Source organism: Trichosurus vulpecula, chromosome 8, assembly GCF_011100635.1.
Source record: "Trichosurus vulpecula isolate mTriVul1 chromosome 8, mTriVul1.pri, whole genome shotgun sequence".
Classification (NCBI taxonomy): Eukaryota; Metazoa; Chordata; class Mammalia; order Diprotodontia; family Phalangeridae; genus Trichosurus; species Trichosurus vulpecula.
In genome coordinates this window covers 80,897,638-80,924,119 of record NC_050580.1, presented here as the reverse complement: position 1 = coordinate 80,924,119, position 26,482 = coordinate 80,897,638, and the positions used below count along the sequence as shown (strand labels likewise).

The 26,482-nt window shown below is 40.2% G+C and overlaps 1 pseudogene; it reads left to right on the top strand.

Moving 5' to 3' along the window:
• The first annotated feature begins 136 nt into the window (after positions 1-136).
• LOC118829564 lies at positions 137-25,332 on the top strand (annotated as a pseudogene).
• Positions 25,333-26,482: the final 1,150 nt, after the last annotated feature.

Genomic DNA, 26,482 nt, shown 5'->3' with positions numbered 1-26,482 from the left:
GCAGATGAGGAAACTGAGGCAGATGGAGGTTAAGGGACTTCCTGGAGTTGCATAGCTCTTAACTATCTGAAACTAGATTTTGAGTAATGTTTTCTTGATTCCAAGTCCAGCTCAATATCCTCTATGGCACCCAGCTATGGAACATCTTAGGAAGGTGGGAAATACTGCACCAAGGTCATATATGTACCTCATTAGCCAGTTTTCTGGCTGCTAGCCCAAGAAAAAGAATGAAATTTTAGCTTTTTGAACCATCTGTGGCTTGGCTTGGACTCACGGATTACATCATCCTCTCATGGTCTCATCTTCAAAAAATGTCAGAAATGTTTTGAAGGAGCTGATAATGGATTGAGAACTTCTTCAATAATGTCAACAATAGTAATCCAAGCTGTTTATCACCTGATTCAGTGATGACTCTCTCACTACTGCCCAAGTGTCTTTTCACAGCTAGCAAAAAAGTATGGCTCAGTGTTCACTCTGCAATTGGGTGTTGTGTTGTCTTGTTACATGGGTACCAGGCAGTGAAAGAAGCTCCGATTGATCATGGGGACAAGTTTGCTGACAGAGCACATAAACCAATTTTGATTTGGCAAACAAAGGAGTAGATAAGTTTCTGCTTAGTGTAGAGGAAGAAGAGTAAAACAAGAATAAGGAAAAGAGTAGTATTCTGAGAAATTGGTGGAAGTAGACCCATTTTCAAACTAAAGCCACCAAAGCAGTGGCATATTGGGGAGGATACAACGAGTGGCCTGGAAGCCGTTTTTCTTTTCTCCAGGGTAACAGCTGCATAACATCATATTATTGTTATAGCTAGTTAAAGTAGTCAGACAGAGACTAAGAGAAAAATAAAAGATACAGACAAAGACATAGACACAGAGAGAGACAGACAGAGAGAAGGAGATAGAAAGAGAGAGAAAAGGAAAGAAAGAAAAGAGAGAGAGAGAGAAAGAAAGGAAAAGAGAGGAAGGAAAGAAGAAAGAGAGAGGGAAAATAAGGAAAGAAAGCAGAAAGAGAGAGAGAAAGAATTGAAAGATACAACCAAGGAAAGAAAGAAAGAGGGAAAAAAAAAGAGAGAAGAAATAAGAAAGAAATACAAAGGAAAGAAAAAAGAAAAGAAAAAAAGGAGGAAAAGGAAGAAAAAGAAAATAACTGTGGGGTGGAAGCGTCCTGGAAGGAGAAGAGCGATGTACTACTCACATCCATCTATCCTTTACAGTTTCCTGTAATCACTCACCCCTCAGGTGTGACTTTTATCTTCAAAGATTCAGTACTCTAGTTCATTTTACAGTTGTTTGGAAGGTTCTCCTTGCTTTTCAGAGATCTAGTCCTCAGGTATCTAGCACCTACATTAGTGTCTTCTTACTGGACAATGACCACAACTTTATGTAGCCTAGGATTCCTAGGAACATGTCTTCTGACAATTTGACCTTTGTCTTCTCCATATTCTCTATAAATATGTCATTAAGAGACATTGTCAGATGCCTTGCTGGAATCTGTGTCTAGTTAATCAAGGCATTGACATTTGTTTGATAAAAATGTAAGAAAAGAAATTAGATTAAGGTAGCAAGACCTAATTTTGACTCTTAGTGACCAGCCTTTTTAAGAGTTCACAGATCAACCTCTCTTAAGAGTAGTAAGAAAGTGAGTAACTGAGACTAGACACCACACTATGTAGGCCATTGAGACCTTTGTCCTTCCTTATATCTCTTGTTAGACATAGCAGAAAAGGATGAGTGGCAGCCAGTAGATGTAGAAGGTTAGAAAATTTACCACAAAATGGATGAAATAAAGCTGGAGGTCAGGAATTTTCTGCCTGCCACAAGTAACAGGTAAAACAAAATTACTTCAGTCTGCAAGGATAATGATAATCCAAAATATTGAGTCTTTGAAGATCAAGCAAGGTGTAATATAGCCAATGTGGATCAGAATCCACATGAAGGAATGTTATCTATACTTTTTTAAATAGTCTTAAAAATTATAATAATCTGGCTGCTTCTGGAATAGGTCACCTTGCTTAGGCTACTAGAGCTAAAATTAGAAACAAAATCCCTCTCTAATGGCATTCTATAAGCTATGGCCTGCAAAAGTCTCTGACAGTATTTTCATTACCAATCCTGATAACTGACTAGAAGGCAAACCCATTTCTCTTTTACAGCAAATGTAGAACACTTGTAGTAGGGACATTTGAGTAAATCAAGGTGGGAAATGAATAAATGACTCAACAGCAACAACGACAGCTAACAAATACAGTACCTACTATGTGCCAGGCACAGTGCTAAGTGCTTAATAAATATTATCTCACTTGATATTTGCAACAACTCCAGGAGGTGGGTGCTATTGTTACTCTTCATTTACAGGTGAAGAAACTGAGGCAAAAATAGGTCAAGTGACTAGCTCAGCTAGTAAGTATTTAAGGCTAGATTTGAACTCAGATCTTTGGACTGCAGGGCAAGTGTTCTATCCATTGTTCCACCTAGCTAGTTTGGTTATTAGAGAGCAGTTTATCTGAAAAAAAGATGTGGGAAGTCTTTGTGTTTTGTTGATTTATTTAATATTTCTAGTTTTCAGCATTAATTTTCACAAAGTTGAATTACAAATTTTCTCCCCATTTCCACCCTCCCCCACTCCAAGATGGCATATATTCTGGTTGTCCCATTCCCCAGTAAGCCCTCTCTTCTGTCACCCCACTCTGACTCTATCCACTTTTCCCTTACTTTCTTGTAGGGCCAGATAAATTTCTATGCCCCATTGCCTGTATATCTTATTTCCTAGTTGCATGCAAAACCTTTTTTTGAACATCTGTTTTTAAAACTTTGAGTTCCAAATTCTCTTTCCTCTGTCCTTCCTACCCAGCCACCCCAAGGAGGCAAGCAATTCAACATAGGCCACATGTGTATCATTATGTAAAACCCTTCCACAATACTCATGTTGTGAAAGATTAGCTATATTTTGCTCCTTCCTGTTCTATCCCCTTTTGTTCAATTTTCTCCCTTGATCCTGAACCTTTTGAAAAGTGTTTTCTTTGATTACCTCCTCCACCTATATGCTCCCTTCTGTCATCCCTCCTTTTTTATCTCCTTCCTTCTTTCCTGTGGGGTAAGATACCCAATTGAGTGTGTATGGTATTCCCTCCTCAGGTCAAATGTGATGACAGCAAGATTCACTCATTCCCCTCACCTGCTCCCTCTTCCCTTCCTACAGAACTGCTTTTTCTTGCCACTTTTATGTGAGATAATTTACCCATTACATCTCTCCCTTCTCCTCTCTCAATATATTCCTCTCTCATCCTTTAATTTAATTTTATTTTTTAGATATCATCCCTTCATATTCAACTCACCCTGTGCTCTCTGTCTCTTCTATATGTATATTCCCTTCAGCTGCCCCAATACTGAGGTGTCATGAATTACACATCATCTTTCCATGTAGGAATATAAACAAAACAGTTCAACTTTAGTAAGTCCCTTATGATTTTCTTTCTTGTTTACCTTTTCATTCTTCTCTTGATTCTTGTGTTTGAAAGTCAAATTTTCTATTCAGCATCTGGGCTTTTCAGTGAGAAAGCTTGAAAGTCCTATTTTATTGAAAGTCCATATTTGCCTTGGAGGATGATACTCAGTTTTGCTGGCTAGGTGATTCTTGGTTTCAATAGCTCTCACTGAACTGCACAATATCATATTCCAAGCCCTTTGATCCCTTAATGTAGAAGCTGCTAGATCTTGTGTTATCCTGATTGTGTTTCCACAATACTCAAATTGTTCTTTCTAGCTACTTGCAGTATTTCTCCGCGACCTGGGAGCTCTGGAATTTGGCAACAATATTCCTAGGAGTTTTCTTTTTGGGATTTTTTTCAAGAGGCAATTGGTGGATTTTTCAATTTCTATTTTACCTTCTGGTTCTAGAATATCAGGGCAGTTCTCCTTGATAATTTCTTGAAAGATGATATCTAGGCTCTTTTTTGATCATGGCTTCCAGGTAGTCCAATAATTTTTAAGTTATCTCTCCTGGATCTATTTTCCAGGTCAGTGGTTTTTCCAATGAGATACTTCACATTGTCTTCCATTTTTCATTCCTTTATTCCTTTGGTCGTGTTTATAATATCTTGATTTCTCATAAAGTCACTAGCTTCCACTTGATCCAATGTAATTTTTAAGGTGGTATTTTCTTCAGTGGTCTTTTTGACCTCCTTTTCCAAATGGGTAATTCTGCCTTTCAAGGCTTTCTTCTCCTCATTGGCTTTTTGGAGCTTTTTGCCATTTGAGTTAGTCTATTTTTAAGGTGTTATTTTCTTCAGTATTTTTGTTGGTCTCCTTTAGCAAGTCATTGACTTGTTTTTCATGGTTTTCTTGTATCATTCTCATTTCTCTTCCCAATTTTCCTCTACTTCTCTAACTTGCTTTTCCAAATCCTTTTTGAGCTCTTCCATGGCCTGAGACAAGTTCATTTTTCTTGGAGGCTTTTGATGTAGGCTCTTTGACTTTGTTGACTTCTTCTGGCCATTGTTTTAGTCTTCTTTATCACCAAGAAAGATTCCAAGGTCTGAGTCTGAATCTGAGTCTGTTTTCACTGCCTGGCCATGTTCCCAGCCAACTTACTTGTCCCTTGAGTTTTTCATCAGGGTACTTGTAGAGTAGAGAGTACTTTGTTCCCAGCTTGAGGGGCTGTGCGGTTGTTTTCAGAGCTATTTCTACACAGCAAGCCTTGCCACACCAGCACTCCTCCTTCCCCAAGAACCGCCAACCCTGACCAGACTCAGATCTAAGCCGGCACTGCACTCCCACTCAGATCTGCTGCTTAATTCCTCCCACAAGGTGGACCTGGGGCTGGAAGCAAGTGCAGAAGTAGCTCCACAAGCAGCCTCAGAGCTGCATCACCTCTCCTGCCCCTGGGGTGGTGCCCAAACCAGGAACTCCTTTCACTCTGTCCCAGAAGCTTTTCCCACTAACCTTCTCTGTTGTTTGGTGTTTGTGGGTTGAGAACTCTGGTAACTGCACAGACTGATTCAGGGGCTAGGGCCTGTTCCGCCCAGCTCCCAGTCTGATTGGTTCAGGCGTGGCTCACGCTCTGCTCTGCTTTGCTTCCAGCATGATGGGAAAGACCTTACCCCACGACTATCCAGGCTGTCCTGGGCTGGAACTCTGCTTCCCTCTGCTATTTTTTGGATTCTACAGCTCTAGAATATGTCCAGAGCCATTTTTATAGGTGTTTGGAGGGACCTGGCAGGGAGCTCACTCAAGTCCCTGCTTTCCAGCTGCCATCTTGGCTCTGCCCCCAGACCTGGGAAATCTTAATGAACTGTGTATGCTTGACATACATGAGTAGCACAAAATGGTAGCCCATGGAGGCCAATAATAACTTCTTATAAAAGGTGGGATTTGAGCTGAGTATTAAAGGAGACCAAAGATACTAGGAGGAAGGAGAGCATGAAAGCCATGGGGAGAGGGAAAGGCGAAGAAGAAAGCCTATGTGAAGCTACAGAAATGGAAATGGAGTGCCATGTGGGATGAACTGGAGCATAGAGTTTGTAGAAGGGAGTGAGATGGAGGAAGATCTGCACCTATCATGTGCCAGGCACTGGGTTAGGTGTTGGGAGATGCAAAGACACATGTGAATATAGTCAGTGCCCTCTAGGAGTCAGCAGTTGTATGGGTTGGGAGAGAGACAACATGTACATTTTCATACACACACACACACACACACACACACACACACACACACACACACACATATATATAGATAGATAGTTAGATATATGTATATATATATTATGTATATATTTATATAGACACCATACATATTATACACACACACACACACACACACACACACACACACATAGCCACACAGCCATGCAGCCACACATATATGCAAAATGGATGCAAGGAAAAGACACTAGCAGCTGATTCTCCAAGGTGGCACTTGAGCTGGGCTGAGGATTCTGGGAGACTGAGGCAAGGATGGGGCATGATACCGGGGGGAGAACCATGTGTGAGGAACAGCCAAATGCCTTGTTCACCCTAGTGTGCTTGGAGGGGAATAACGTGCAGTAAGTTTGAAAGGGTAGTTTGGGGCCAGGTTGTCAAGGCTTGTAAAAACCTAACAGAAGTTTATGCATTTGATCCTGGATGTGATAGGGAACCACAGATCTTGTTGAGCAGGCAAACAATTTGTTCAGTTTCTCCCTTGAGAGAAATCACTTTTTTGTCTTTCATGCTGGAAGAGGACCAAAATGATATCATTATATCAGGGTCAAGGTACAGTGTGTCTCACTGTGGCTGATCAGTCCAGTAAGTCTGGCAGCTAGGTGAAGGATTTAGACACCTGCCACTTCCTAACTGTGTGACCCTGGGTATGTTACTTCACCCTAATTGCCTCACCAAACAAAAATGAAAGAAAGTTGATGTAGAGATAGGAATGCTTAGGCAACTAATTAGATGTGAGGGTAAGGGAAGAGTTAGGAATCAAGGATCCTACTGAGGTTGGTAACCTGAGTGACTGGAAGTGTGGTGGTCCCCTCAACAGAAATAGGCAAAGACAGAAAAAGAGGAGGTTTGGGCGAGGAAGACAGCAAATTGATTTTTGGATGTAATGAATTTGAGATGTCTATAAGAAGTAAAGACACGGGATTGTGAAGGGTAGTGTTTAGCCTGTTATTTTCATTTCATTTCATGATCTGGAGTGGCAAGAATCCAGGATTTTGGTCAGGATTTCTGAGTCCTAGGCTTAGTCTGAGACTTAAACATTCCTGACTCTAGGTGAGTCACTTAATCTTTCTCAGATTCATCATGTATAAAATGAGAGGAGAAGAATGGACAATTTCTGAGATCTGTTGCCTATATCAGCCTATGATTTAGTGAAATCAGATACAGAACAATGGCAAAAGTTAAAATTTTCAGAAGCAAAATTTTGCAAAGCCCTTTCTTCAGGTCTTCAGCTGCACTGAAGGGGATTTGCTTTTCTTTCTGTTTTTCTTTTCTGAGGGGATTCTGAGGCAGAGCAGGAGCTACTTAGGGTCCAGAATTAGTTGTGTTATGAAATAAGGAGTATGTGTTAGTGAATTCAGTTTGTGAGATTGGTATCAATGAGCATATTGATTAGCATAATGAGCAGAGAAGAGAAGCCCTTTGCTGGGGATCTCAACTTTGCCAGAGATGCTAGGAGGCCTCACTGTGTTAGCTTCTACTTTTTCAGAGATATTTAATTAAACCAACATAAATTTAGTCCATTCCAAGGAATATCAGTCAATTTCTTGTTTGAGGCTTCCTTTATGGAGGATCTTGATGTAAAGGGTGAAGAATTTGATGCTGATAAAGATTCTATGGAAATTAGATTACAGGCAAAACTGTAGTTCCCAATGCAAGGGTAATTGGGTGAAATCCTCATTCTATATGTGGAATCAGAGGGTGATATCTGGAGGTAGGAATGTGTGACGTATTCAGGGAAGGAAGGACATGACATGTTGAGCTTTTGTATGTGTGTATCATGTGTGTACCAAAGTGTACACCCTGACCTTTGCTCAAACTAACTATAATTCTTTGTGTAATTGTTTTATTTTGTTTTGACTCAACAATAATTTCCCCACAAATGACAATGCTACATAATAAATTTCCTGAGGAAAAACAAGAATCTCAGAAAAGCCATCTGATGTAGGGATTGCTACTCAGCTTTCTATTCTTGTTGAAGAATAACTTTTTATTCTTACTGAAGATATCTTAGGTTGCTCAGTCATTTCAGTCTGTCTGACTCTCTGTGACCTCATTTGGGGATTTCTTGGCAAAGGTACTGGAATGGTTTGCCGTTTCCTTTTCCAGATCATTTCACAGATGAAGAACTGAGGCAAGTAGGGGTAAGTGACTTGCCCAAGGTCACGTAAATAGTAAGTGTCTGGGACTGGATTTCAACTCATGAAGATGAGTCTTCCTGACTCCAGGCTGGGTAATCTATACACAATGCAACCTGGTAACCCACAAAAAGACAAGAAACAGAGACTCTCACTCTTTGGTCCCAGTGTGAAATAGGGAAACTAGCACTTCAAGACGTCCTAATCCTTTACTGTCCTTGGGTCAAAAGATGCAGAGATACAAACTAACTTACCCTACAACCATTCATGGTCTCAAAAATACATCCTTATCCTGCTTCCCTCTTTGTAGCCTCTTCATTTCCAGGAGGAGGATGTGGATGTAGGGCCACTTAATGTGTTTATGACTGTGAGAAAGTGAGAATGATGTGTGGAATGGGACAGTAAACAGTATTGATAGAGGAGAAAGCAAACTGACACCTCCCATATTTCATTCTGTTCTCTTAGAACAAGGGATGTGGGCCAAGGGCCCTGCCTTTGGACTTTTTTACATGGAGTGTAAGGAACTTTGTATTCTAAGGCTACTCTTCTTCTTGCTCCCCTTTATAAGCATTATTGTAAGCGATGGAGAGAGATGGAAGCAAATCTGGTGCTTCTCCCACATGACCCTGAGGAATTTTGGGATGGGGAAGAAGAGCATTGAAGAGTGAGTCCAAGAAGAGGCTAAATACCTTGTGGAGGAGTTTAAAAAAACAAAAGGTTGATGTTTCTTTACTTTGTTACCATTGACCTTAGAAAAATCCACCCTATCCCTGGTTACTTCTGCAGACTGAGTTTGGTCCAAGAATTTATTGTAGTCTGAAACCACCATGTTTGTACTTTGGGCTGATCCTGGGGATATGCCCATAACTATGTGGTCATTCCTAGAAGCCCTGAAGGGTCAAGACAGCTGAGAGAAGAGATGAGAGGCAGTGCAGCTATGCTAATGATTTCATGGTAATCTTGTGAGGAGGCAGTGTGGTGAGGAGCATTTGGGAGATGACTTTCTATGTTTTTATTCCTTTTCAGATGTAGCAGTGCTCTCAAGAACCTAGCTGTACCAGTTTTGTTACCTTTATTCAACAGTTCCAGGGGGAAAAGGAATTGCTTTAGGTCATTTTGGGGAGTCCAGGGATTTTCTTGATGTTTTGCTGACTTGTTGAAGGAAGGGAAGCAGGGCTGAGAACATTGCTAGGAAGGCAATGAGTTGACTCAGCAGCATCTCTTGGAAGTTCTTCAGGCTTCCTCTTCCTCCCTCATCTACGTTATTTTGCAAAGGGGTTTTCTTTGTTCTATGAAATCTGAAAGTTAGGGGGGCACAATGCCCTGGAGGAGGGCATATACAGAGATGCTGATGCCATGAATTTTGTGGGATAAGTACTTTTAATTTGTAGAAGGCAACACCTATGTGTATCATGTGTGTGTGTGTATGTGTGCGTGTGCGTGTGTGTGTGTGTGTGTGTGTGTGTGTATGTGTGTGTTGGATGCAAAAATTTGGCAGTGGTAGGGTACTGTCAGATGTTGCTCCCAATTAGCTATATGAGCTCTTCTACCCCAGAATGTTTCACCAGGAATAACAGGATAACAGGAATAAAATGAGACCAGCATTTCTACCTCTCTGTGGAATTTGGGACTTTTGCCACTACTCTGTGTAGATTTTTTCTCCCCTATTATAATGTAAGCTTTTTGAAGGCAGGGACAATTTCCCTTTTGTCCCTGAATTGCTGGTGCTTAGCCCAGAGTCTAGTAAGAGCTCGGTAACTGCTGGTCAATTGGTCAATTGATTGTCTCCTCAATTGCTTCTATAATGCTTTTCTCTACTGGTTCTTCTTCCTGTCTGATTTTTTCTTTTCAATATTCTTTTGCTGGATCACTATCCGCCTTCATTTCCCTAAGAGTGGATATCTCCAAGACTCTGTCCTTGGCACTGTTTAATATAACCATTTCCCCTCTAACTCTGATGGCGACAGCCCAGGACCTTCAAACCCAAGAGCCTGGATAAAAGCAATACTTTCACTCCAGTGTCCATAGCCACTCCCTTGTGGAGATGCAGCCTAGCAACTGCTCCTACAGAGACTAAGCCACCTAGATTGAAAAAAATATTTAAAAAATGAATACAAAGTAGTTTGGGGAGTGGGAACACCTGAATGATCCAGACTGGTCAAACCACCTGTGCCTTGAAGATCATCTCCCCTCTGACTCTGATGGAGACAGCCCAGGCACTTGGGCCTAAAACCTTGGGAATAGCAGTGCCCTCCCAACCACCAAATCATTTCTAGGCCAGTCTCTCCAGTTCTCATTGAGAGGATAAATCATTGTGGAGAAATCTTTCTCATTACCACTACCAACAATTGATGACCAGCTACCACCAACAGGTAGATAAGTACAAGGGTCATAGGGGTGACAGCAATCTCTAGACCATTGGTATTTTAGACCACAGACTTCATAGCTCCTATTTTGGGAAAACTCCTGTGGAGAAGGGGCTGGCCATCTCCACCAATTGCCAGCCAATTACCAGCCAATTGCTATTTATAAGGCAGACAAAAAAAAAATAACCAACCAAATTAGAAACAAAACTAGACCAAGCAAAATGGCTAAAGCAGTTGAGCACCCTGAGGGAGAGACAAGAAGCAACATATGCCAGTCATGGCAACCTACCATCACCGCCTCGACATCATCACTCCTTAGACAGCCTAGAACTCTGAACCTAAGAACATTTGGAATAGCAAGGCTTACAGTCCCATGCCTGCAACCCTCATCCTGGGATTATTGATTGAAATAAAATGAAATATAATTTAAAATAAACATGAAGAAGTGTGAAAGAAAAGCTGGTTAGTGTGAGGTGATGAATAAGGATTTAGAAATGGGAAGTGATGCAGTATGGTATGAAGAGCAGTGATTCTGGGGCCAGGAGAGAATTTGGGTTGAATCCCACTTCTTAATCCTTCCTGCTTGTGGAATAAATTACCTGATTTTCTTGGGCCTCAGCAACTTCATCTGTACAATGTGAATTATTCTATTTACACATAGGATTCTTATGTGGATCAAATCAGATGATTTATAAAGCCTTGTTTATTTTCAACCTTGCTGTGCTAAATAAATGTCAGCTAGAATGTAAGCTAGAGGGGAAAGCAGTACAGTCAGGTCCTACCTAAAGGCAAGCAAGACTTCCTTTTGATCACTATGGCAGTGTTAAACTCTCTCTCTCTCCTCTCTCTCTCTCTCTCTCTCTCTCTCTCTCTCTCTCTCTCTCTCTGTCCTCTTTAGGATTACCATATGACCCCACATTCATCCTTGAGTGTGCTCCTTGCAACGTAATCTGCTCTATAATTTTCCCGAAATGTTTTGAATATAAAGACCAGAAATTTATCTTTAATAAAGGATTTTAAATGAAAAACATCAAGATTGTAAGTTCCCAGTGGATTCAGGTGAAAGCAACGCTCTCTCCTATTGGAGCTCACAATATTTTTTTTCTTTGCTTCAAAGAAACCACTGCAAGGAACTAGGCTAGAGTTCATCATGCATTCCATTGGCAGGTACAACAGTACCACGCTGGGATGGGGTCACATTTTCTTCTTCACTGACAGGGACTAAGGACAGAAAAGGTTATCCCGATATGGTATGATTTGAGGGACATTATAAGGCCCTTCCCTGGGGTAGTTCACCCACTGATCCCAGGGACTGAATGTTAAAATTCATGTTATTATAGTTATTACAGAGAAGCTGACTTTTCCCTTGAGCACATGAGTTTGGATCAGGTTAGCAGATGAGCTAGCTGTCCCAATGGAAGGAGGCAGACAGAGGTCTTAGAAGACCTCCTAATAAGAGAGTATGAGAGCTTTTCTTTAGGAAGTAAGCATTGAGAGTGAAGACCACGGTATTCTCAGGCAAACAAGGAACACGTTACTACATTATTTTTAGGGAGTTTGTATAGGAATTGATGAGAAAAGTCACCATTTTACAAATGCTTTGTTGCAGCCTTATTCAGCCCTCTTCTGAACATTATCCAGATGCTAGAGTAGAAAATTATTTTCTCTTTCTAGTAAAGTATGATATAAAATTCTTCTTTTTAGGTCTATTACAAGTCTAGTCTCTCTCTGTCTCTGTCTCTGTCTTTCTCCTCTCTCTCTCTCTCTCTCTCTCTCTCTCTCTCTCTCTCTCTCTCTCCTTTTTTTCTTTCTCCTGTGTAACATCAGCAAAGGCCAAACTGCCTTGATAATTGCCAGCTTTTTCTACCACATTAGATTGTATTGCTCAAACTTAATTTATTTACAGGCTCATAGATTTAGAACTAAAAGGGATCTTGGAGGTCATTGAATTCAACCCCCACATTTTACTGATGACAAAACTGAAATATAAAAAATAAAACGACTTGCCTAAGGTCAAGATCAGAGCTGGGGGTGATGGGGTGGTGGCAGCTGGGTGGCACAGTGAATAGATCCCTGTTCCTGAAGTCAGGAGGACCTGAGTTCAAATCTGGCCTCAGACACTTACTATCTGTGTGACCCTGGCCAAACCTGATTGCCTGATTGTCCCGACCTCCAATTTTTTTTTTTAAATCTGTACTGGGATTCAAGCAAAGGTTCTCTGCCTCCAAATTCATCACAGTTTCCATTGTGCCCTGCTGCCTCCCTTACTTTTCAATTAAACATCCCAAATTATTCCTAGGAAAAGCAACAACCACAGTCTGAATTTAACATTGAAAACCTGGTCTGTACTGCAAGTGATCTATTTGCTGCAGGAACAGAGACAACACGCACCATCTTAAGATATGGAATCCTCCTTCTCCTGAAACACCCTGAGATAACAGATAGGATAACAGGCTAATACTACACACCCATAATTAAGTCAGCATGAAAGAGGTTCATGGTCTTTTTGATACTTTCCCTATAAACTTTTCTGTTGTCATTTTAATATATTTAAGTCATTAACCATTCAAGTTTACTTATTCCTCCTTTTCCATTACTACCTCCACCTTGATTAATTTAGTGGTATGTAATTGTGAATTATTATTAGAGACAGTTATAGAGATAGTAATAGGGTTAGAGACTGTAGCCCAGTGATAGAACTGGAAGGAACTGAGTGACTGAGAGGCAGTATTTCCTGATTGCTCATTGATCCTGCCTGACCACAGGAGGAGCTGGTGCACCTAGATTCCTGTTGCTAATAGAGCCACTCAGGGAAATACCTTGGGCCTATGGTTGGTCACATTGAGTTCAGGAACAGGTCCAGATTGAGACTCATCCTCATTTCCTTAACGAAGTGCTGCTTGGCCTGCATTTTTTAAGGACAACTTGAGGCTGTCCTCAGGGCAAGGGGCATGAGTACCTGGAGGGATTCTCAGCTGGCTTAAGACACTTAAATGGGATTTTCATCTATCTGTCTACATCTATGTATCTATCAGAATGTGAGAGTCAACTGCATCATTTACCAGTGTAGCTCTTGGCACAAATTCAGAGAAAATAAGAGAGAAGGCAGTTTTTGTCCATACTTTTCAGATCAATTTTCATTCATATTGTGACAGGATTAATTCAAGAAGAGATTGATCATATGATTGGCTGAAATCGAAGTCCCTGCATAGGAGGACAGAAACAAGATGCCTTACACCAATGCTGTGGTACATGAGATCCAGCGCTACATGGACTTGGTTCCCACGAACCTGCCCCATGCAGTATCAGAAGATGTTCAATTTAGACAAGATCTTATCCCGAAGGTCAGAAGTATTTCTCAGTATAACACATGATTTTGTACACTCTCCCATTGAATTGCAGAATCTTAGAGTTAGAAGGAACCTCAGGATAATATACATACCTGAGAAACGATCACAGAATTTCAGAATTTGAAGGGATTTCAGTGGTCATATTGCCCATCCCCAATCTGAAGAAGACTTCTATCTACAGTATATTCACCTTGTGGTCATCCATCTGTGCTTAAAAACTTTCAGTGAGGGCAAGCCACTTAATGGAATGCTGTAGTATTCCATTCTAATCTTGGACAGCCCTAATTTGAAGTAAGTTTTCTTTCTTGCTTTTGGCCTAGTTTGCAGCTTTGTAACTGTATTGTTCTTGGTTTTGTCCTCTGGAACAAACAGAACAAAGTTACTCTCTCTTTCTAGTAACAGTCCATAAAACACTTGAAATCAGCTATTATGTCTCCCGTTCTATTACATCTTCTGCTCTCTTGTCTAAATATCCCCATTTCCTTCAACACATCCTCACATGGCATGGACTTGTTATGCTTGCTATCCTGGTTTCCCTCCTTTGAGTAATCTCCATCTCTACAGTGTCCTCCTAGAATATGACTCGTAGAAAGATTCAATCTTCATTTTTGATCTGATGAGGTCATGGTAGAACAGTGCCTACTTCCAAGTTGCCATTTGACATTCTATAGTAACCTTTGTATATGGTCAATCAGTTTTAAATCCACTTAATTGCATGATAGTATAACCTGTATATTTCCATCTTTTTCAGAACAAGAATATGAAAAAATCTTTACCAATTCTTTGCTAACATCTTAGCAAACTCTATGTGCAGCATCTCTTGATCTACCAGTTTATTAATACCCTCAAAAAAAGAAACAATGATGATGCCTCTCCAGATCTTGTGACCCCCCAATTCCTTATCTAGAGTCACTTCCTTATTCCTTTCTTATCTAGATTATCTCTTTAAAATATATTCTAAACTCTGAGTGCAAATTGAAGCGTACTTTTCTTACTTTATTTTTTCTTGCACTGGTGTCTAGGTGTGTAAGGGCAAGCAAAGTGGGACTCTTTTTACCGGTTTTCCTTTGTAATGCTTCACAGCAGCAAGGCAACGAGTGCCTTTGATTGAGTCTTGCCTTTGTTTGTAGGAAGGCTCACATCCTTTAGCTAGTTAGGTCAGGAGAGGTGTGAATCCCTCAAGAAGTGTGAAACCCTTAGGAGGTATGAAATCCTTAAGAGGTGTGAAGTGATGGGGGGTGCTGAAAAAGAGTGTATATAGCCAGAGGATAGCCATTGAAGTCAGAACTGAGAATTGAGAATTAAGAGCTCTTAGAACTGTGGGAGGAGAGGTTTTGTTTGATGCTCGTTCTTTGGAAGATTGGTGGTGTAGCCATTAAGGAGCCCCCAGCTTTGAAAACACAGATGTTGGTGTTCTTTCTCTCTGGTAAATATGTATGTATCTCTCTGTTTATATTTTCTCTGTTTGGTAATTTCTGTTCTGTATTTGTTCTGAAGTTCAGGGTGCTGACCTTTTTCCCTTGAGCTAGGTGAATCTCACACACACACCACACACACACTTGATTAAAATGAGATTGTAAACCTCTTAAAGTTGCTTTCCTTAAAAAGCAGATCAAAGAACCTGTGCTAGCAGCCCTCCTGTGGGCTGTGATGTTGTTGGTCTTTCCACCTCCACAGCAGCTGCTAGCAACATTGTTGTTACAAGTTGCTCTCTTGTTTTCTCTTACTTCTCTGGGTATTAAATCCTTATCCCGCCATTGTTGATTTTTTATTCTATCCTTTTCAGTTCAAAGATCATTCCTTTGTCAGAAACAACAACAGAATCAAAAGAAAAATTGATAAGTTTTGTATCTTCTCTTGTCATTGTCATCCTCATCTTATAATCCTCTCAGTTGTGGGGCAATCCTTCTTTAATCCTCCTCTTTTTCCGCCATATAGTTTTTAAAAAATGGCTTCTTGTTGCCCTTTGTTAGCCTCACCAGCCTCTGTTCATTCTGGGCTTCACTACTTCTGTCATTCTTATGGAACGGTGACATGCTTCTTTTACTCATCCTTGTCTTTGAAAAATCTAAGTTGGTTGGTGAGTTCCCTGTAGTGATAATAGCTATCGTTTATAAAGGACTGTGAGGTTTACTTTACATAGACTATCTCATTTAATCTTTACAACATCTCTGTAGGAGTAGATGCCATTATTATCCCCATTTTACAGATGAGGAAACTAAGTCTTAGAGATACTACCTGGCTTTCCTAGGATCATGCAGCTAGTACGTATCAGTTGGTATTTGTACTAAGGTCTCTGATTTCAGGTCTGGTAGTCTCTCCACTGCACTACTGGGCTATCTTATCCACATTGGTGTCTTTAGAGAATGTTTCTTTTCCTTCCACCAACAGAAATATTTTTCTTTGTATGTCAGAAACTAAGTCTTGTCTTTCTTGATGATGATGATAATAATAATAACTAGTATTAACTTTATGAAGCACTTAACCAATATTATCTCTTTTTATCCTCAAAAGAATCCTGAAATATAGGCACTATTATTATTCTCATTTTACAGATGAGGAAACTGAGTCTGAGAGAGGTTAAGTGATTTGTCCAGGGTCATACAGCTAGTGTGTATTTGAGGTCAGAGCAGGTCTTCCTGACTCCAAGTCCTGTACTCTATACACTGGGCCACTTATTGCCTCTGTTATGAACTCTAAGACATACTCGTCACTTTCCACAAAATTCCCATCGTTGCCATCCATAGTGTGCACAGAAAGTGTGTCAAGTATGATAGCATCCCCTGCAACACAGCATGATCCCTTCAGAGGAAGAATGTTGTGCCACAGGAGTTCTACAGATCTGTATTCACATCTATGTTGTCCAAGTTCCTCTCAGATGGTGAGAATTAGATAAGTAAAAGAATTTCCTTTTTTGGTTCTGCTGCATTTTCAGGATAAAATTATTAAGAAAAGTCAGTAAATCATGAGATGCTCTGTTTTTGACAGAAAGGAAATTTAAAGAACTGAAGGAAAAAATTAAATCTTCCATTACTGCTATACCATGTCTAACAACCAGGGCTTAGAGTCTGTTTTCTTTATTTCTTGTCTATTTCTTTTCTCTCCAAAAGGTCTGTAGAATACTATCATGAAAATATCACTCTTGATGTTGCCTTCACTTCTCTTTACCTAGATGCTTCTCATCATTTTTTCCCCTCTGCTTCCTATATCTTCTTAATTTGTACTACACCATGCTCTTTTTCCTGTCCTGTTAGTTTTGACTAAGATATACTCTTTCCAGAACTTTAGTCTTGTTAAGGATCTCCTACTAACAAGTCCTAGTCATAACTTTGAGATCAAATTTGCTTCCTTGTCTTAAAATATCCAATCCATCTTCTTTAATTAGCCATACCTTAAGCAGTTAATAACCCATTTTGACTATATTTGTGAGAAATCAAAAGAATAAATTTTCCAGCTTTTGTCAGGTGCATCATTCCATTTATGGCTAGCAGTCTATCATTCCTATATTTTAATTAAAATGTGGTCCAGAAACCAAAATCCCAGTCTTATTCTCTTACAATATGTCCATTTCTGAAATTTGCTATTCTTTTCTGAATCTTTTGCTTCCACTTATGGCCATAATAAATATACTACCTGTACTCCTAAAGCCTTTAGTTTTTTTGGTCCTAAATGTCAAAACCTTTGGAAATGCTTCCCTGATTCCTTATAGAAATATTATTTTTGCTCATGTGAATCACCAGAGACAGGTAGTAGTCAACCCCTTGCCAAGTCTTGGGAGATTCTGTCATGTCTTTGATATGTGTTCTGAGAATATGACAAAACTATCTATTTTTGTTATTGTCAGCATGCAACTGTTTCATTATCTTTCCACAAGGAGTCACCAACCATTGTTCTTCCCTTCTTCCTGAATAACTTACCAGATAACACCTGTGAAGATACTTTACCTTTCTTTAGCATATAAGCAAGTGCTTGTACCTCAAAGTATCTGGTTTCTTTGCCTTCAAGAGGAGCTACCAACTTGTTTATCCTTATTCTTCTTTGTGACATTATTTTATTCTTCAACATCCTGACACAGGTTAGAATGAATTTCTGCCTCTTCAGATCATCTGGAATATATTTGAATTTATCCACTTTTGGTGTGGTCATTGTCCACCCAGCTTACTCTTTCCATCTTTGGTATATCTAATGGTCCAGTTATTTTCTTAACTTTTAATAATCTGAGATCTGCCTCCTTGTGTCTTTCACTCATCAGTACTGGTCCTGTCCTACAAGGTGTCAAAATTCAGTTTTATTTTTCACAACAACATTGCAGATTTTCTAATTTACTATCAGCACAGGCATTTAAAAAATATTGACTCTTTCCCTACTGAAAAATGAGGGGTTTTAACTAGATGATAGTTCTAAGTTCTCTTTCAACTGTAACATTCTATGAATCTTATTTTCTTTTTAAAATTTATTTTTTATTTTTAGCTTTTAAACATTCATTTCCACAAGACTTTGAGTTAAAAATTTTCTCACCATCTCTACCCTCCCCCCTCACTCCTAGATGGCATGCATTCTGATTGCCCTTTTCCCCAATCTGCCCTCCCTTCTATCACCCCACTCCCCCACCCCTTATCCCCATTCCCTTTACTTTCTTTTAGGGCAAGATAGATTTCTATACCCCATTGCCTGTATACCTTATTTCCCAGTTGCATGTAAGAAAGAGTTTTTTTTTAAACATTTGTTTTTAGAACTTTGGGTTCCAAATTCTCTCCCTTCTTTCTTCCCCACCAAACCTCCTTGAGAAGGCAAGCAATTCAATATAGGTTATATATGTATCATTATGCAAAACACTTCCATAATAGTTGTGCTGTGAAAGATTAATTATATTTCCGTCCATCCTATCCTGTCACATTTTATTCGGTTTTCTCATTCAACCCTGTCCCTTTTAAACAGAGTTTGCTTTTGACCATCTCCTCCCCCTTTCATCCTTCTCTTGATTCTTATATTTGAAAGTCAACTTTTCTATTCAGCTCTTGTTTTTTCATCAAGAATGTTTGAAGCTCCTCTATTTCATTGAAAATCCATATTTTGCCCTGAAGTATTATACTCAGTTTTGCTGGGTAGGTGGTTCTTGATTTTAATTCTAGCTCCTTTGACCTCTGGAATGCCATATTCCAAGCCTTCTGATCCCTTAATGTAGAAGCTGCTAGATCTTGAGTTATCCTGATTATATTTCCAAAATATTCAACTTATTTCTTTCTGTCTGCTTGCAATATTTTCTCCATGACCTGGGAGCTCTGGAATTTGGTGACAATATTCCTAGGACTTTTCTTTTTGGGATCTTTTTCAAGAGGCAATCAATGGATTCTTTCAATTTCTGTTTTGCCCTCTGATTCTAGAATATAAGGGTAGGTTTCCTTAATAATTTCTTGAAAGATGGTGTGTAGGGTTTCATGTAGTCCAATAATTTTAAAGTGATTTCTCCTGGATCTATTTTCCAGGTCAGTGGTTTTTCCAATAAGATATTTTGTATTGCCTTCTATTTTTTCATTCTTTTGGTTCTGCTTTATAATTTCTTGATTTCTCATAAAGTCATTAGCTTCCACTTGTTTCGTTCTAATTTTTCAGGCAGTATTTTCCTTAGTGGTGTTTTGGACCTCCTTTTTCATTTGGCTAATTCTGCTTTTTAAGGCATTCATCTCCTCATTGGCTTCTTAGAGCTCTTTTGCCATTTGGGTTAGTCTATTTTTTAAAATTTAATTTATTTAATATATTTAGTTTTCAGCATTGATTTTCACAGGAGTGTGAATTACAAATTTTCTCCCCATTTCTATCCTTCCCCCACTCCAAGATGGCATATATTCTGGTTGCCCTTTTCCCCAGTCAGCCCTCCCTTCTGTCACCCCACTCCCCTCCCATCCCCCTTTCCCTTCCTTTCTTATAGGGCAAGATAAATTCTACGCCCCATTGCCTGTGTACTTATTTTCTAGCTGCATGCAAAAACTTTTCCTTTGTTTTTTTTTTGAACATCTGTTTTTAAAACTTTGAGTTCCAAATTCTCTCCCCTCTTCCCTTCCCACCCACCCTCCCTAAGAAGTCAAGCAATTCAACATAGGCCACATGCATATCATTATGTATAACCCTTCCACAATACTCATGTTGTGAAAGACTTACTATATTTTGCTTCTTCCTGACCTATCCCCCTTTATCCAGTTTTCTCCCTTGACCCTGTCCCTTTTCGAAAGTGTTTGTTTTTGATTACCTCCTCCCCCATCTGCCCTCCCTTCTATCACCCCCCCTTTTTTATCTTCTTTCCTGTGGGGTAAGATACCCAATTGAGTGTGTATGGTATTCCCTCCTCAGGTCAAATCTGATGAGAGCAAGATTCACTCATTCCCCCTCACCTGCCTTCTCTTCTCTTCCTACAGAACTGCTTTTTCTTGCCACTTTAATGCGAGATAATTTACCCCATTCTGTCTCTCCCTTTCTCCCTCTCTCAATATATTCCTCTATCATCCCTTAATTTGATTTTGTTTCTTTTAGATATCATCCCTTCATCTTCAAGTCACCCTGTGCCCACTCTCTCTCTCTCTCTCTCTCTCTCTCTATATATATATATATATATATATATATATACACATACATATATACACACATACACCCACATATATACATACATACATACACACACACAAACACACACACACACACACACACACACACACACACACACACATATATATATATATATATATATACACACATGCATATTCCCTTCAGGTACCCTAATACTGAGGTCTCATGAATCAAACACATCATCTTTCCATGTAGGAATGTAAATAGTTCAAGTTAGTAAGTCCCTTGTGATTTCTTTTTCTTGTTCTTTTTCTTGATTACATTTTCATGCTTCTCTTGATTCTAGTGTTTAAAGTCAAATTTTTTATTCAGCTCTGGTCTTTTCATTGAGAAAGCTTGAAAGTCCTCTATTTTATTGAAAATCCATATTTTGCCTTGGAGCATGATACTCAGTTTTGCTGGGTAGGTGATTCTAGGTTTTAATCCTAGCTCCATTGACCTCTGAAATATCATATTCCAAGCCCTTCGATCCCTTAATGTAGAAGCTGCTAGATCTTTTGTTATCTTGATTGTGTTTCCACAATACTCAAATTGTTTCTTTCTGGCTGCTTGAGTATTTTCTCCTTGATCTGGGAGCTCTGGAATTTGGCAACAATAGTACATTTCTTTTTGGGATCTATTTGAGGAGGCAATCTGTGGATTTTTTCAATTTCTATTTTACCCCCTGGCTCTAGAATATCAGGGCAATTCTCCTTGATAATTCCTTGAAAGATGATATCTAGGCTCTTTTTTTGATCATGGCTTTCAGGTAGTCCAATAATTTTAAATTATCTCTCCTGGATCTATTTTCCAGGTCAGTGGTTTTTCCAATGAGATATTTCACATTGTCTTCCACTTTTTCATTCCTTTGGTTCTGTTTGATAATATCTTGATTTCTCATAAAGTCCTTAGCTCCCGCTTGCTCCAACTAATTTTTAAGGTAGTATTTTCTTCAGTGGTCTTTTGGACCTCCTTTTCCATTTGGCTAATTCTGCCTTTCAAGACATTCTTCTCTTCATTGGCTTTTGGAGCTCTTTTGCCATTTGAGTTTGTCTTTTTTTTAAGGTGTTGTTTTCTTCAGTATATTTTTCAGTATTTTTTTGGGTCTCCTTTAGCAAGTCATTGACTTGTTTTTCATGGTTTTCTTGCATCCTTCTCATTTCTCTTCCCAATTTTTCCTCTACTTCTCTAACTTGCTTTTCCAAATCCTTTTTGAGCTGTTCCATGGCCTGAGACTAGCTCATGTTTTTCTTGGAGGCTTTTGTTGTAGGCTCTTTGACTTTGTTGAGTTCTTCTGGCTGTATGTTTTGGTCTTCTTTTTCACCAAAGAAGGATTCCAAAGTCTGAGACTGAATCTGGGTGCATTTTCACTGCCTGTCCATGTTCCCAGCCAGCTTACTTGACCCTTGAGTTTTTCGTCAGGGTGTGACTGCTTGTAGAGTAAAGAGTACTATGTTCCAAGCTTGAGGGGATGCGCTGCCACACCAGCACTCCTCCTTCCCCTAGAATCCCCAACCCAGATTGGACTCAGATCTTCAGCAGGCTCTGCACTTCTGCTCTGATCTGCCACTTAATTCCTCCCACCAGGTGGGCCTGGGTCCGGAAGCAACTGCAGCTGTAGTTCTGTAGCTGCCCCACCTCCGCTGCCCCTGGGGTGGTGGCTGAACAACGAACCCCTTCTTTCACTCTGTCCCCAGCAGTTTTTCCCACTAACCTTCTCTGTTGTCTTTGGTGTTTGTGGGTTGAGGAGTCTGGTAACTGCTGCAGCTCACTGATTCAGGGAGCTAGGGTACGCTCTGCCTGGCTCCTGGTCTGCTTGGTCCACGCCGCCCATGCTGGGCTCTGCTCCATTCCACTCCGCTCGGCTCCCAGCTCCGTGTGTGATATACCTTACCCAGAGACCATCCAGGCTGGCCTGGGCTAGAGTCCTCCTTCCCTCTGCTATTTTGTGGGTTCTGCAGTTCTTCTCTGTTGTCTTTGGTGTTTGTGGGTTGAGAAGTCTGGGAACTGCCACAGCTCACTGATTCAGGGTGCTAGGCCCCACTCCACCTGGCTCCTGGTCTGGTTGGTCTGTGCGGCCCATGCTGGACTCTGCTCTGCTCTGCTCCGCTTCCAGCTCTGTGCAGGATAGACCTTACCCAGCAACCATCCAGGCTGTCCTGGGCTGGAGCCCTGCTTCTCTCTGCTATTTTGAGGGTTCTGCAGTTCTAGAATTGGTTCAGAGCCATTTTTTATAGGTTTTTGGAGGGACTTTGCAGGGAGCTCATGCCAGTCCCTGCTTTCCAACTGCCATCTTGGCTCTGCCCTGGTTAGTCTATTTTTTAAGGTGTTATTTTCTTCAGTATTTTTGGGGTCTCCTTTAGCAAGTTGTTGATGCATTTTTTCATGGTTTTCTTGTATCACTCTCATTTCTCTTCCCAATTTTTCCTCTATTTCTCTAACTCGATTTTCCAAATACTTTTTGAGCTCTTTCATTGCTTGAGACCAATTTATATTTTTCTTGCAGGTTTTTGATGTAATCTCTATGACTTTGTTGACTTCTTCTGGCTGTATATTTTGATCTTTGTCACCAAAGAAATATTCTATAGTCTGAGTTCTTTCATGCTCTTTGCTCACTTTCCCTGCCAATTACTTGACTTTTGAGGTCTTTGTCAGGGTCTGACTGCTTTCAGAGTGGAGAGTGCTTTGTCCCAAGCTTCAGGGTTTTTGTGCTGCTGTTTTCAGAGCTATTTCCATTCTGAGATGGTATGATACTCCTCTCCTGGCCTGTGTTCTGGTCTGTGAGTGCAAGAACTCCTTTCTGCCATGTAACTACCAGGAAGACTCCCTTTCCACAGCCACCACTAGCTTTGCCACACTAGTGCTCCTCCTCCCCCAGGGACTGCCAACCAAGACTGCAACCCAGATCCAAACAGGGCAAAGCAAGAAAGCCCTGCCTCAGTGCCATCAAAGAGATCCCTGCACTCCTGCTGTGATCAACTGCTTGATTCCCTCCACCATCTGTGGGCCTAGAGCTCCAGAAGTAGCCACCACAGCTGTGGCCACCTCCGCCAGCCTGGGGGTGGAGCCTGACCTTGCACTTCTCTCGCCCAGGTCCAACAGATTTCCCACTGACCTGCTCCACTGTCTTTGGCATTTGTGGGTTGAGAAGTCTGGAAAGTGCCAGAGCTCAATGATTCAGGGCCCTGAAGCCTGCTCTGCCTGGTCTACTCTGGCTGGTATCTTCTGGTGTGGCCCATGCTGGGCTGTGCTCTGCTCCTAGAAGCAGTGATAGACCCTTCCCTGCAACCATACAGGTTTTCTTGGGCTAGAGACTTGTTTCACTTTGTCATTTAGTGAGTTATGTAGCTCTAGAGTTTGTTTAGAGTAATTTTTTACAGGTGTTTGGAGGGATTTGGGGGAGAGCTCAAGGGAGTCCCTGTTTTCATGCTGCCAAGTTGGCTCCGTCCTTCCACAATCTGGTTCTTATTTTCTAATTATTTGTTTGTATCTTCTCATTTCAGGGTACCACTGTAATACTATTCCTATCTTCTGTTCTGCATGATGAAGAAAAGTTCACCAATTCATACAAGTTTGAACCAAGACACTTCCTGAATGAAAGTGGCAAGTTTAAAAAGAGTGACTATTTCATGCCTTTTTCAGAAGGTAAGGTATTCACCTAAAAGTGTGCATCAAAGATGGATTGATAACTCAGAGGACCTGTGTTTCAGTCTTGCTTTGCTACTTATTAACTGTGCAACCTTTCTCAAATTATTTCATTTCTCTGGGCTTCCAATACCTTATATGCCAAAAGATTGGGTTGGACTAGATGACCCTTATTACTTCCAAGTTCTTAAACCTTGGAGTTGGGTGGAGACATAGTGCATCATTCTTCTAATTTTCCTTGGGCCATGGTTCTTCAACTAAATCACTTGGGTTTCAGGGTAGTTGTCTGAGCTTATTCCAAATAAGTGTGAGAATTGAGACAGAGGCCACTCTGTTATGCATCCAGACCCAAAACTAAAATACTCTCCATCTCCCCATATTAAAAACTATCCTCCCAGTCACCCTCAACTAGGATCTACTTCTCAGATAAAGGCTTCCAGGCTTTTATGTTAGCATGCTACAATCTTGTTTCTTATCAGGCCACAGAAGGGGATTGGGTTGTCTTGTAGGCCCATTACTCAGTCAGGTGCCATCATAGCTGAGGACACTGAAGGTCTAATCTTAGAGTTTGCAATTTTGTAGAAATGTGACTCCTCACTAGGACACATAAGTATGGAACCTCACTTCTTAATTATGCACATTTTCACAGGGATCTATTGCTACTGAATTAAAGATGATGGTATGTCTTGTCTTTACAACTTCAATTATTGAGTATCCTAATAGTTATCAGGTAATGGTAGTGATAGCCAAGTCTGGTGCTGGCAGATATGAATGTTCTCAGGCATCTAACTGTCCCTGACATTTTGGTCTCCAAAGCTATGCCCTACTCACTAGGTTCTAGTCTTTGTGTTAGAGCTAGGAGTCAGTAGATAAGACAAGTGGCTGGCTGGCCATTAAGTTGCAGGGCAGATTCCAGAAGTGTTGTCTGTCCAGAATGGTGACAGGAGGTTCCCAATGGGAATTTAGATCATTCTTCTGTCACCTTTTCCTGTCACAGTTACTCTGGGTAAATTTAATAAATTTAATTCTTGAGATTATAAATGAGTGATTGTTTTCTCCCTAGAGCAATGACTCCTTTCCTCTGAATATAAATCTCAGGATTTGTTCTGGCTCGGGGGAATAATTTAGAGAGGGGATACTGGAGGGGTCATCTCTGTTCAGGAGGAACTGGCTCTTCAAAGGAATCTAGGACCAGAGAGGAAAAGATTGCATGCACTCTTTTACCTAATGCCACTGAGTGTTAGTGGGCTCCCTATAAGTCTAAAGAATTGTTCTAGATGATTTTGAAGTATATGGATATTAAATCCTTGTATTTGTCTCTTTCAGGAAAATGCATATGTATTGGTGAGAGCCTACCTGGGATGGAATTATTTCTGTTTTTACTACCATTTTGCAGAATTTTACCATGAAATCTCTCATTGACCCAAAACATATTGACACCTCCCCAATTGCTAGTGGATTTACCCAAATACCCTCCTTCTATGAGCTCTGCTTTCTACCTTACAAAAACATGTGAAGGACCACCCCTGGTTCCAAATGCTGTAGAACCTCTTCATGTTCTATGAATAAGCTGTATTCATTCCATTGCTTGGCAGTGAAAGCCCTCTATGATTTCAGCCCAACATATCCTTCTTGCTTAATCTAATACTCCCAATTTTCCCCAACATTCCCCAGAAATTCCCTGTTGCTGGAAAATTTTTTCTCTTCAACTCTACTGATTGGAATCCTACCCATTCTTTAAATCACATTTCAGATGCTGTATCCCTGTGACCTCTTTAGTACTTACAGTCTGTACTATACAATTTAAGCCTGAATTATATACCCATCTTATATTGTGTATTCTTTCATATACGTTAGTTTATCTTGTCTTGTGCTCCTTACTGTATCTTAAGCTCCTTATTAGTAGGGCATTTATTCTATGTTTGTGTGTAATAATCCATCACCAATGGGTTAGAAGCCTTTTTCTACTCCTTAATTGTCTCAGGCCATACACTTCAATTCATACATATATATTGCTCTGATGGCAGCTTAACTTAACAATGTGATACCAGTGAGGTGGTACCTTGAACAGAGTATAGGACCTGTAGGTAGAAAGACCTGAGTTAAACTCCAGCCTTGGACATTTTTTCTTGCCACTTTTATGTGAGATAATTTAACCCGTTCTCTCTCTCTTTCTCCCTCTCTCAATGTATCCCTCTCTCACCCCTTAATTTTATTTTATTTTTTAGATACCATCCCTTTATATTCAACTCACCCTATGCCCTCTGTCTATATATATGTATATTCCCTTCAACTACCCTAATACTTTCTTGTTTACCTTTTCATGCTTCTCTTGATTCTTGTATTTGAAAAGTATGACCAATGGAATGAATCATGAAGAAACAAAACCCCCCAAAAAACCAAAAGCAAAAGAGGAAAAAAAAAACAAAAGAAAAAAAGGAGAGCAAACAGTTTGCTTCAATCTGTATTCAGATTCCATAGTTCTTTTTCTGTATGTAGATAGCTCTCTCCATCATGAGTCCTTTGGAGTTGTCTTTGAACCTTGTATTGGTGAGAACAGCAAAGTCCACCAAGGCTAGTCATCACAGAATCCATATATCTGTGGTTGTGTACAATGTTCTCCTACTTCTGCTCAGCTCACTCAGCATTATATCATGTAGGGTTTTCCAGGTTATTATGAAGTCCAT